Raw genomic sequence first — 12,801 nt, 5'->3', positions numbered from 1 at the left:
TTTAACAGAAAAGATTCGAAGGGCGGCGGGACCGACCACCGCCGCGTAGAGGGGCTATGCTGACAGCTGGGTAGATCAGAAACCCGACTGACGAGGAACTGACTTGGGGAGCGTGCCGGGCGGACATCGCCAGGGCAGAGAACCCCCATCAGCTCCCGAGGTCATTCTTCCCGCGCCCCCACCGGCCTCTGCGCTCTCTCAGGAGGCAGAGCGACCGCGCGGTCCGGAGGCCCCAGCGTTTCCCGTCGTTGGCGACTCTGAAATTGCCTTTTGGAACAAAACTTGGGTCGGGAAGGAGGCGAAGGGGAAAGCGGTGTGAAGTCCTCGGTACGGAAGAGTGAGCGGCGCTGTACCCGGCGGCCAGAGAAAAAGCTTCCCAACCCGGACATTGAGCAAAAGCCCCGCGCTCGACTCCCCTAGCGGCGCCCGCGTTCGGCCACCTCCGGGGGAGTTTCGGCTCTTTCCGTCAGTTCAGCTCGGGCCCTCCGTTCCCGGCGCGCGCCGGGTCCCTACCCGATGCCGCCGGGTACGAGCTGTGCTGCACGCGGACGCGAGCTCGAGTCCCACCCGTTTTCCCCTTCCATCTACTTTGTCCCCAACCCGCTCCCCGAGTCTCTTCCTTTCCCCGGTAATTCCCAGTCTCCGGTGGCGCGCGAGCCTGCGGACGGTGCGAGACGCGAGGGACCGGGCCCCGAGAAGAGCGGTAACCCGACTGGTCGGAGCCCGCCTCTCGCCGCCCCGCGCCTCTCCCCGATCTTCTCGGTCTCCGGTGCGCGGGCCGTCTCGCCGCTCGAGCCGCGCTCGCGCACCCGTTGGCTGCCACAGCCTCGAGCTTGGCGCGCCGGCGCGAGTACGCGCCCTGAGCTCTGGCTGGCTGGCTGGCGCGCACGCGCCCGAGAGGGCTCCGGGGCGGGGCGAGCCGCTGCCGGGGCGAGGGTCGGGGTGATCTGCTGGAGCTCCGGCCGCATCCTGCAGTCCGGCCCAGGAGAGAAGTGGGGAGGCGGCGGTGGGGGCGGGGCGGCGTCCGGCTCTGAGAGAGCTGGGGGAGGAGCGCGGCGGCGACGGCGGCGGTGGCTCTAGAAGGGGAGGCGGAGGATCTCCTTTCCTCTTCTCAGACCCGGGAGCGTCCGGGACGCGGAGCCCGGAGCTGGGGCGACGAGGCGATTGCGGGGGCCTGGGCTAGGTGAGGCTGAGGGTGCTGGGTGGCGGGGTTGGCGGGGGCTCAGAGGGCGCCGAGGTGCGGGGAGCGGGTTGAGGGAGGAAAAAGAGGGAGGGGGTAGTTGGGGGCGGGGGGACGGGAAGGAGGGGGATGTGAGCCCTTAGAGGCCCGAAGTGCCCAGAGGGTGGAAGGTTCCTGGGGTATGTGGGGCGGGTGAAACACCCGCGTCCGAGTTGGGGAGTTTCCAGACGGATAGGCCGGGGAAACAATGGAGTGTGGGGGGGACTCTGGCGTGAGCGTGTGTGGGGTATTGGATTTTAAGAAACAACGAGCGAGACAGAACGAAAGAATAGGATCATTTGGGATGAGAAGTACAATGAATTAGGAATGCAGTAGGGATGCGTAAGGTCACCTCCGTGGCTGTGCGAGGTCCTTAGCATTCGGGGGCAATAATGAGATTTGAAAATAAGGGAGAGAAGGGCGTTCTTGGAATTGAAGGGGGAGACGAAATGGAAAATCAGGCGAAGAGAGGCAGAGACATAAAATAGATGTGGTTAGGACTTGGATTAAAGCAGAAAGGTAGATTCAGTCAGTTTTGGACTACAGTGATATTTTTCTCATAATTCATCCAGAATGATTAGGTTCTTTTAGAAAGTGGATCTTTCTCAAGCTTGTCCCTCTGTTAAGGAGTACAAGCCGTTCTTTAAATAATTTGATTATCGCTTGTCCATTTTATTGATAAAACATGCCTGTGATATTTACTTCCCCTCTGTTTAGCAGGCTACTGTTCCTAATTTACCTATGGTTAATGAAGCAGGAGAGGACAGATCACCAAAAATATCTTGCTTTAAGTTAGGTCAGTGATAATGCAGAGTTCAGTGTTTTGGAGAGAACCAAAAGCTTGGTTGTTTGTTTTCAGTTTGACCAAAAGGTGATGGATAAAATTAAGTTACCTGTACTTTGTTAGAATTGCAATTTCTCACTGAGAAATGTTCATGTGCCATCTGCTACTGGTTTTATGTTTGTGGGAGAGAGTTGGGGTTCTGCCTTAAATTATTTCTTGATGTTAACTTCAAATACTCAGGCTGCCTCATACCTTCCAGTTTCAATTAAGGTGATTTGGGAATATTGATTATGATCTTTGCATTTCCTTAATATTTGGATTTCCAGACCAAATTTGTGATTGTACTAGATAGAAAATTGCTGATTTTGAAATTGTAATGACCATTGTGTGCTCATAAGTAGTCCATGTTAAGCCTTTTATTTGTTGGGCATTAAGTTTTGCTGACTCATCTAAGATTTATGGACATTAATCAGTTTATATTTCTCAGCTAGGTCTTGGATGGTAGCATTTAGGTTACTTTACAAAGGTTCAAAAATAATGATTTAAATTGTTACTTTTCTTAGATGTTATGAAAATTGAACAAAGCAAGAAATGAGTGCAGTGTTCTCATTAGTGACAATGTGCCTCTTTTTTTTTTTTTTTTTTTTTGAGATGGAGTCTTGCTCTGTTGCCCAGGCTAGAGTGCAGTGGCGTGATCTCGGCTCACTGCAACCTCCATCTCCCGGGTTCAAGCGACCCCAGCCTCCCAAGTAGCTGGAATTACAGGTGCCCGCCACCACGCCTGGCTAATTTTTGTATTTTTAGTAGAGACGGGGGTTTCACCATCTTGGCCAGGCTGGTCTCGAACTCTTGACCTCTTGATCCATCTGACTTGGCCTCCCAAAGTGTTGGGATTACAGGCGTGAGCCACCGCAGCCTAATGTGCCTCTTTTTTAATTGACCTCTTTCAGTGGGCTAGTCAAGGTGCTAAGATTTTTTTGTATGTATTATCTCATTTAATCCTCACAATTATTTCATATTTTGTAAATTAAGAGGTTAAATAATTTACTAAGGTCACAGAGCTAGTAAATAACAAAGCTTTATTCAGACCTAGCTGTATCAGATGCCTTTTTTAAAATCTTCACTGCCTGTTTGCTCTTTCTGCTTCACCCTCATCTTGGTTGTAGTAAAGCAGCATGAACTGGTTGAAACTTGGGTCTGATAACTGTGATTTAGATGAAGATTAAGTTAGTAGGCTGTAGCCTACTCTGTGGAGTTCATTGAAGGTTTACTGCTCCTGTGATTTAACAAAGCTCTGGGATCCTGATAAATAGGGCTAAAAACATCTTTTTGCTTAGGATTTGTCCTGCGACCACACTTAGTTTTCTGTTTAGTCTTGTACTGCTGAGGTACTGTGCATACGTGGCACTCTTACTTGTAGAAGTCAAGACAGCCAGTTGTGGAGCCAAACCAATTAACTCTGGAAAACAATTGAAAACTGCTCAGTACTCAGGTGCCCTCCAAGCACCTGTTGAGCCCACAATTGGTACTAGCATTACCTCTAAATATAGGTAGGATCCTGTTAGAAACCAGGAGTGAAACAGCTAGAACTGAGGGAAACAGCTGGGGCCTGAGGGAGGAGCCACAGGTTATGGCCAAAACATGAGCATAGCCCCTGGAGGCCGATCAGGCTAAGACAGGAGGGAATTTTCATTTGTTGAGCATTTATGTATTCCAGGCGCTGAACTCAGTGTACATTATTACCTTATCTGTTAGTTGTAAGTATTATCCTTATTTTTGAGATGAGGCTCAGAAGGGCTAAAAGTAACTTACACAAAGTCACTTTATAATGGCAGTGAAGAAAATTTGTGTATACTATTCTAAAAATTGCTGCTTTCAGTTTCCCATTGTAGGGTCACCATATTAAAGCTGGGAACTAAAAGTCACTCTTTCAGATATACCTGGCTTCTCATGTGTGTAACTGATTATTTCAGTCTTGCTGCTTTCATTGGAAACTGGAAGGAAAAGCTTGTATTTTTTGGATGTAATTGTTAGGAAGTACAGTCCATTCATTATATTACCAAATGACCTGTAGAATATAATTCAGCTTCCTCAGTTGCTTAGTGTATATCTGCAGCAACATGAAAATAGCATGTCCATCCCTTCTTTTCTGGGATCTTCACTTTCAACGAAGTCATCTAGACTCTGGAGGATGACAGTGAAGCTTGCCTGTTACAGAGTCTTCCACTTTTCTCAATATGTTTTTCCACAAATGTTTGACAGTTGTTCTTGGTTATTTATTTATGTTTTAGAGACAGGATCTCGCTATGTTGCCCAGTCTGGCCTCAAACTCCAGGGCTTAAAAGATCTTCCCGCCTCAGCTTCCAGAGTAGCTGGTATTGGCTAGTTTGTTTACTCCCCCCGCAACCTCCTCCCACCTGCCCAGAAAGGATCTCACTCTGTCGCCCAGGCTGGAGTGCAGTGGTACAATCATGGCTCACTGTTTGACCACGCCCAGTTAACTTTTGTATTTTTTTGTAGAGTCAGGGTTTCGCTGTGTTGCCCAGGCTGGTCCCCAACTCTTGGGCTCAAGCAATCCACCCGCCTTGGCCTCCCAAAGTGTTGGGATTATAGCATGAGCCACCTCACCTGGCCTTTTTGTTTACTTAAAAAAAATTATTGTGGTAAACTATACATAACAAAAAATTTATCGTTTTAACCATTTTTAAGTGTATGGATCAGTGGCATTAAGTACATTCACATTGCTGTGCAACCATCACCACCATCCATCTTGGGAATTTTTTTATTTTCCCAGACTGAAGCTCTGTATCTATTAAACAATAATTCCTTGTTTCTCTTTCTCTACCCAGCTGCTGGCTACCAATATTCTACTTTCTGTCTCTATGAATGTGACTACCCTGGTTACCTCATATGTAAGTGGAATCATACAATATTTACTTTTTTGTGTCTGGTGTGTACCACTTAGCATATCTTCACAATTCATCCATGTTGTAGCATATGTCAGAATCTTATTCCTTTTTAAGGCTGAATAATATTCCATTGTATGTACACATCACATTTTGTTTATCCATTCATTCTCAATGGACATTTGGGTTCCTTCCACCTTTTGGCTGTTGTGAATAATGGTGCTGTGAATTTTGGTGTACAAATACTTGTTCGAGTCCCTCTGTATTGATCCATTCTCATATTGCTGTAAAGAAATACCTGAGACTGGGTAATTTATAAAGAAAAGAGGTTGAATTGGCTCATGGTTCTGCAGGCTGTACAGGAAGCATAGCAGCTTCTGGGGAGGCCTCAGGAAGCTTATGATCATGGCAGGAGGCAAAGGGAAAGCAGGCATGTCTAGGTGGCTGGAGCAGGAGGAAGAGAGAGAGGTGGGGGGAAGTGCTACACACGTTTAAACAACTAGATCTTGTGAGAACAACCCCAGGGGACTGGTACTAACCCATTCGTGAGAAACCACCCCAATATTCCAGTCACCTCCCACCAGGCCCCACCTTCAACACTGGGGATTACAATTTGACGGGAGATTTGGTAGGGACACAGATCCAAACTATATCGCCCTCCTTTCAGGTTTTTTTTTTTTTTCTATTTACACAGAAGTAGAATTGCTGGATCCTATGGTAATTCTATGTTTAGTTTTTTGAGTAGGCTTGGTTACTTTTATTTTTTATTTGTTTTTTTGGAGACAGTCTTGTTCTGTCGCCCAGGCTGGAGTGCAATGGCACGATCTCAGTTCACTGCAACCTCTGCCTCCTGGGTTTAAGCGATTTTCCTGCCTCAGCCTCCAAGTAGCTGAGACTACAGGCATGCACCACCACACCTGGCTAATTTTTGTCTTTTTAGTAGAGATGAAGTTTCGCCATTTTGGCCAGTGTAATCTCAAACTCCTGGCCTCAAGTGATCCACCCGCCTCAGCCTCTCAAAGTGCTGAGATTACATGCGTGAACCACTGTGGCCTGCTGAGGCTTGGTTACTTTTAAGCGGTGATTTTATCATATGCTACCTGAAGGTAGCACTTGATGGTGCTTTCTCTATTGACTTTTTCTGTATTGCTAGCAGGACACTTAGGGTGGAAATGATTCAAAAGGAAATGTTTTACCCAGTTTTCATGTATCCAATGTGGAAGGAACCATTTGTTATATACAGTTCTTTCCAGTTATGTGCAAATATGAATGATCGTCTTAAGAATGCTCTATATGTTATGTAAAATGCGTCAACATTTTTAGTATACTTTGCTGCCTTTGATTGAAATTTAGGGTATTTTTTTCATTTAAACATGTTTTACATGTATGAGATGCTGCTTACTGCTTACCTTCTGTATCTTCCTGCATTTATTAAAAAAAAAATTTCGTGTCTGCTGTATGCTTTAAATATTTCGAGCGGATACCTGGAATACATAGAATAGAAAGTAAAATTGGTTGAAGTCATTTGGCTCCATTTTCTCTCCCTCCTTGTACAGTATGCAAGCTGTAACATAATACCAAATATAATAGGTTGAAATGGCTGCAGTGAACTGTCTCTTAGGATGAGCCTAGCCTCTCATTTGATTTTCTGTTTTGTGTGTGTGTGTGTGTGTGTGTGTGTGTGTGTGTGTGTGTGTGTGTGTGATGGAGTTTTGCTTTTGTCGCCCAGGCTGGAGTGCAATGGCGTGATCTCAGCTCACCACAACCTCCACCTCTCGGGTTCAAGCGATTCTCCTTCCTCAGCCTCCTGAGTAGCTGGGATTACAGGCAAGTGCCACCACGCCCAGCTAATTTTTTGTATTTTTAGTAGAGAGGGGGTTTCTTCATGTTGGTCAGGCTGGACTTGAATTCCCGACCTCAGGTGATCCACCCGCCTTGGCCTCCCAAAGTGCTGGGATTACATGCTTGAGCCACAGTGCCCAGCCTCACATTGCATTTTCTAAATGTTACATGGAAGTTAATTATCCCTGCATCTTGCTTCATGATATTATTGGGTGACATAGTTACTTCAGGCTCATATGCCATTTTCTGGGGGCCTTATAGGAGACTTTGTGAGCCCACACTTACTTTGTATGTGGTCTGTCTGAAACCCAGTCCAGTTGCCATTCAGTTGAATTGAATCTGAAATATTTCTAAAGATTTGATGTTTGTTGGGGGCTGGGCATGGTGGGAGGCCACTTTGACCTCAGTCCTAGCACTTTGAGAGTCCAAGGTGGGAGGATTGCTTCAGACCAGGAGTTTGAGACCAGCTTGGGCAACATAGCGAGACCCTGTCTCTACAAACAATTAAAAAATTAGAGCTGGGCATGGTGGCTCATGCCTGTAATCCCAGCACTTTGGGAGGCCAAGGTGGGCGGATCATCAGGTCAGGAGTTCTAGACCTGCCTGGTCAATATGGTGAAACCCTGTCTCTAATAAAAATACAAAAATTGGCTGAGCGTGGTGGCATACACCTGTAGTCCCAGCTACTCGGGAGGCAGAAGAATTGCTTGAACCCAGGAAGCAGAGGTTGCAGTGAGCCAAGATCATGCCACTGCACTCCAGCCTGGGCGACACTGCGAGATTCCATCTCTAAATAAATAAATAAATTAGCTGGTCATAGTGGTTGGCGCCTGTAGTCATAGCTATTCTGGGGAGGATGAAGCAAAAGGATTGCTTGAGCCCAAGAGTTTGAGATTGTAGTGAGCTATGATCATGTCACTGCACTCCAGCCTAAACAACAGAGACCCTGTCTCTAAACAATAAAAAAAAAAAAAATTGAAGTTTATAAATATGTTATTATTTTCTAATTTTTATTTTTTTTGGAAACAGGGTTTTGCTCTGTCACCCAGGCTGGAGTGCAGTGGTGCCATCATAGTTCACTGCGTCCTTGAACTCCTTGAACTCAGGTGATTCTGTCACCTCAGCCTCAGTAGCTAGGACTGCAGGCACATACCGTGGCAGTCAGCTAGTTTTAAAATTTTTTGTAGAGACAGGGTCTTGCTTTGTTGCCCAGGCTGGTCTTGAACTTCTGGGTTCAAGCGATCCTCCTGCCCTTGGCCTTCCGAAGTGCTGGGATTACAGGTGTGAGCCACAGTGCCCAGCTCACTTTATTATCTTTAGCCACTGGATATTAAGAATAGGCCAGAGGCCAGCATTTACTCTCCCATGTTCACATCTACCATGGCAGCCTATAGGAATGGGTTCCTGAAATATATACCATCTTCTATACAGATTCTTCAGTAGTTGCAGGCCCTTGAAACATTCTGCAGGGTCTGAGGATATAGATGTTACTTAAAGGTAACTTCTGCAGCCATTGTCCTATGACTAATTTGTGGTTAAGACATAAGTTGAAGGCTGGGTGTGGTGGCTCACGCCTGTAATCCCAGCACTTTGGGAGGCCGAGGCGGGCAGATCACTTGAGGTCAGGAGTTCAAGAGCGGTCTGGCCAACATGGCGAAACCTCATCTCTACTAAAAATACAAAAATTAGCCGGGTGTGTTGGTGCATGCCTGTAATCCCAGTTACTCAGGAGGCTGAGGCAGGAGAATCACTTGAACCTGGCAGGCGGAGGTTGCAGTGGGCCGAGATTGTGCCACTGCATTCCAGCCTGGGAAACAGCGAGGATCTGTCTCAAAAAAAAGGCATAGGTTGATTGGAGGTTTTGGGGGATCTCCAAGGGTTACACAGGGATTCTTATCAGTCCAAATCCTATAATAAATAACAACCTTGGATTGCTGGTAAGAAGGATGATTTTTACATTACTTAATTAACAAGATGTATGATTGCAAGTTGTGGAGTGTGTGTGTGTGTGTGTGTGTGTGTGTGTGTGTGTGGTGGTAGTGGTCTTTAGAATTTGCTAAAGGGTATTAGGACGGAGGAGAAGGATGTTTGTGATGAGGCCATTATATGATTGTGAATGAGCCAGGATAGATAAGTAAATATCTTTTGTACTTGAAGATGCTGCCAATGATATTACTTCTTACTGACCTGGATAGGACTGAAAAGACCAATTTGTAAAAGCTGCAGTCTTTCCTATTTTAAATAACTTGCTTTTGTTTTAAGGCTACCCTCTGTAGTTGAGCAGTACTTTTCCTTACATTATCCACTTGGTCTCTGATCATAGCATGTCAGTGTGGTTAGCCCACTGCTGGCTCTTCCTGGCCTACTGTTAAAAATGATTCAAAATGTACATTAGTGTGTGGCAGAAGTGACTCTTCTGCTTACCTTGTTTGGATATCTAGTCACATTTTTATAGTAAATTGCTCTTGTAATCTACCTGCATGTCCTGCAGGAGCCCTTTGTATAGCATGCCTTCATAAGAAGCTTTGTGACATGTGATGAAAACAGTGAAACTCATCTGTAACTAATATAATGACGGGAAGTTAAAGTATTGTAGCTGAATGGTAGGTGGGACATAACACTGCAGATGAAGCCAGCCATGTAGCTTAAACTTTTTTTTTTGAGACAGGGTCTTGCTCTGTCTCCTAGGCTGGAGTGCAGTGGCACAATCTTGGCTTACTGCAACCTCCGCCTCCCAGGGCTTAAGTGATCCTCCTGCCTCAGCCTCCCAAGTAGCTGGGAATGCAGGTGCTCGCCATCTGGTACTGCTAATTTTTAAATAGAGACAGGGTCCAGGCTGGTCTCAAACACCTGGCCTCAAATGATCCTTCTGTCTTGGCCTCCCAAAATGCTTGGATTACAGGCATGAACCACTGCACCTGGCCTGATTTTTTTTTTTTAAGATGGAGTTTCACTCTGTCGCCCATGCTGGAGTGCAGTGGTGCAATCTTGGCTCACTGCAACCTCCGCCTCCCAGGTTCAAGTGATTCTCCTGCCTCAGCCTCCCGAGTAGCTGGGATTACAAGTGCCCGCCACCATGCCCAGCTAATTTTTTGTATTTTTAGTAGAGACGGGGTTTCACCATGTTGACCAGGCTGGTCTTGAACTCCTGACCTCAGGTGATCCGCCTGCCTCGGCCTCCCAAAGTGCTGGGATTACAGGCCTGAGCTATCACGCCCGCCCCTGATTTTTTTTAAGTCAGAGTCTTGCTTCGTCGCTCAAGTTGGAGTGCAGTGATGTGATCATGGCTCATTGCAGCCTCCAGATCCTGGGCTCAAGTGATCCTCCCACCTCAGTCTCCCTAGTAGCTGGGAGTACAGGCTCGTACCACCATGTCCTGCTAATTTTTAAATTTTTTATAGAGACAGGGTCTTGCTATGTTTCCTAGGCTGGTCTTGAATTCCTGGCCTCAAGCAGTCCATCGGCTTTGGCCTCTCAAAGTGCTGAGATTACAGGTGTGAACCATTGTACCTGGCCGGTGTTTTGTTGATTTTTTTTTTTTTTTTTTTTTGAGACGGAGTCTCACTCTGTCGCCCAGGCTGGAGTGCAGTGGTGTGATCTCGGCTCCACTGCAACCTCTGCTGTCCGGATTCAAGCAATTCTCCTGCCTCAGCCTCCTGAGTAGCTGGGATTACAGGCTCCTGCCACTGTGCCTGGCTAATTTTTGTATTTTCAGTAGAGACAGGGTTCACCATCTTGGCCAGGTTGGTCTTGAACTCCTGACCTTGTGATCCGCCTGCCTTGGTTTCCCAAAGTGCTGGGATTACAGGCATGAGCCACCTCACCCAGCCCAGTGTTTCATTAATCTTATCAGCACACAGGAGGTTTTCTTTCTTCTTCTTTTTTTTGTTCATCTAGAATATACACACTGAATACACTAGGTTTGTTGAAATGTCTAATTTCTTAAGTTGATAATGCTTTAAACAAGGCTTAGTTGGTTAATGTTTTTCACCTCTGTTATTACTCAAAGGTTGTATTGTATCTAGGCATTTTAAAAGTTGATATTTGGCATTTGTCATTAGCCTACCAGTCCATAATGTTATGATGATCCTATAAATTAGACTATAGGATATTATTATATGATATTATTGTAATTTGGGAGCACAGGGAACAATGCGTAACAACGACTACTAAATGTGTGTTCGGTCTCTAGCCTGATGAAAAAGCTTCTGAAAAAAGGAAGGATATTTGATACTTTCATCCTGATTACTTGTTACCTGAAATCTTAACATTTCAGCAACATTAAGTAGGATTATATTCAATTTTTATATGATTACATTTTTCATTGGGCAGTAAAGCTGAGAACACATCATCCTTTCACACTGTACGGGCTAATTATTTCCATTGTGAAATAGCCCCAAGTATATTATTAACCTTTTTGGCAGCTGAAGTTTCTGATGCCTGAAATGTGTATCTACTGAATGGCGTTAGTTATGATCAGGCCAGTATTGATAGTATAGTTATAATATTTCTATATATAATATGATCAGGCCAATATTGATAGTATAGTTATTTCTATGTATAATATTTCCAATATTTTTCTTTTAACTTATTAAAATAGGGAAGCTGTATGAGATGTTAGTTAAAAGCACAAGCCATTGAGTACACAAATCTGGCTTTGAATCTACTCCCCTACCTACTCCCTTGGTCAAGTCATTTAATTTCTCTGAGCCTATGTTTCTGTATCTGTAAAATGGATGCAGTAGTAATCCCTACTATAGAGTTGTCATGATTGTTGCATTTTGTTTTATTTTATTTATTTATTTTTTGAGACAGAGTCTTGCTCTTGACACCCAGGCTGGAGCACAATGGCACGATCTTGGCTCACTGCCACCTCCAGCTCCAGGGTTCAAGCGATTCCCCTGCCTCAGCCTCCTGAGTAGTTGGGATTATAGGTGCTCGCCACCATGCCTGGCTAATTTTTGTATTTTTAGTAGAGATGGGGTTTCACCATGTTGGCCAGGCTGGTCTCAAACTCCTGACCTGATGATCCGCCCGCCTCGGCCTCCCAAAGTGCTGGGATATTTATTTTGAGTTAATGTTTATTTTATTTTATTTTATTTTATTTTATTTTATTTTATTCTTCTTTTGAGACGGAGTCTCACTCTGTCACCCAGGCTGGAGTGCAGTGGCTCGAACTCGGCTCACTGCAACTTCCGCCTCCCGGGATCAAGCGATTGTCCTGCCTCAGCCTCCCGAGTAGCTGGGACTACAGGCGCATGCCTCCACGCCCGGCTAATTTTTTGTATTTTTTAGTAGAGACGGGTTTCACCGTTTTAGTCAGGATGATCTCTATCTCCTGACCTCATGATCTGCCCGCCTTGGCCTCCCAAAGTGCTGGGATTACAGGCATGAGCCACCACGCCCGGCCAATTCTATTTTTTTTTTGAGACGGGGTCTAGCCCTGTCGCCTAGGCTACAGTGCAGTGGCATGATCATGGCTTACTGCAGCCTCGACCTGCTGGGGTCAGGCAATCCCCTTGCCTCTGTCTCCCAAGTAGTTGGGACTACAGGTGGATGCCATCATGCCTGGCTAATGTAAAAATTTTTTGTAGAGACAGGATCTTGCTATGTTGCATAGGCTGGTCTTGAACTCCTAGGCTCAGCTATCCTCTGGCCTCAGCCTCCCAAAGTGCTGGGATTATAGGCATGAGCCTCTGTGCCCATCAGATTTTATTTTATTATTTTTATTTTATTTTATTTTATTTTTGAGATGGAGTCTCCCTCTGTCGACCAGGCTGGATCGCAGTGGTGCGATCTCGGCTCACTTCAACCTCTGCCTCCCGGGTTCAAGTGATTCTTCTGCCTCAGCCTCCTCAGTAGCTGGGATTACAGGCGTGTGCCACCATGCCCTGCTAATTTTTAAAAATATTTTTAGTAGAGACAGGGTTTCTCCATGTTGGTCAGGCTGGTCTTGAACTCCTGACCTCATGATCCACCCACCTCGGCCTCCCAAAGTGCTGGGATTACAGGTGTGAGCCACTGCGCCTGGCCCCAGATTTTATTTTTGA

General features: G+C 45.8%; 1 protein-coding gene across 3 annotated transcripts in view; it reads left to right on the top strand.

Moving 5' to 3' along the window:
• Window positions 1-540: 540 nt before the first annotated feature.
• The window catches only part of SPATS2 (spermatogenesis associated serine rich 2), a 161,065-nt gene continuing 148,804 nt past the window's right edge, over window positions 541-12,801 (top strand). Inside the window, exons 1-2 of one of the 3 annotated variants that reach the window (XM_034935923.3) lie at window positions 541-1,183; window positions 4,853-4,915. The gene's annotated coding sequence lies outside the window, so the exon portion shown is untranslated. The remainder of the gene's footprint in view (window positions 1,184-4,852; window positions 4,916-12,801) is intronic. The other 2 variants (XM_055095685.2, XM_034935924.3) reach the window with 2 other exon arrangements.

The sequence above is a fragment of the Pan paniscus genome, chromosome 10, assembly GCF_029289425.2.
Source record: "Pan paniscus chromosome 10, NHGRI_mPanPan1-v2.0_pri, whole genome shotgun sequence".
Lineage (NCBI taxonomy): Eukaryota > Metazoa > Chordata > Mammalia > Primates > Hominidae > Pan > Pan paniscus.
Note: the sequence above shows the minus strand (reverse complement) of the source record. Positions and strands in the feature narration are given on the sequence as shown.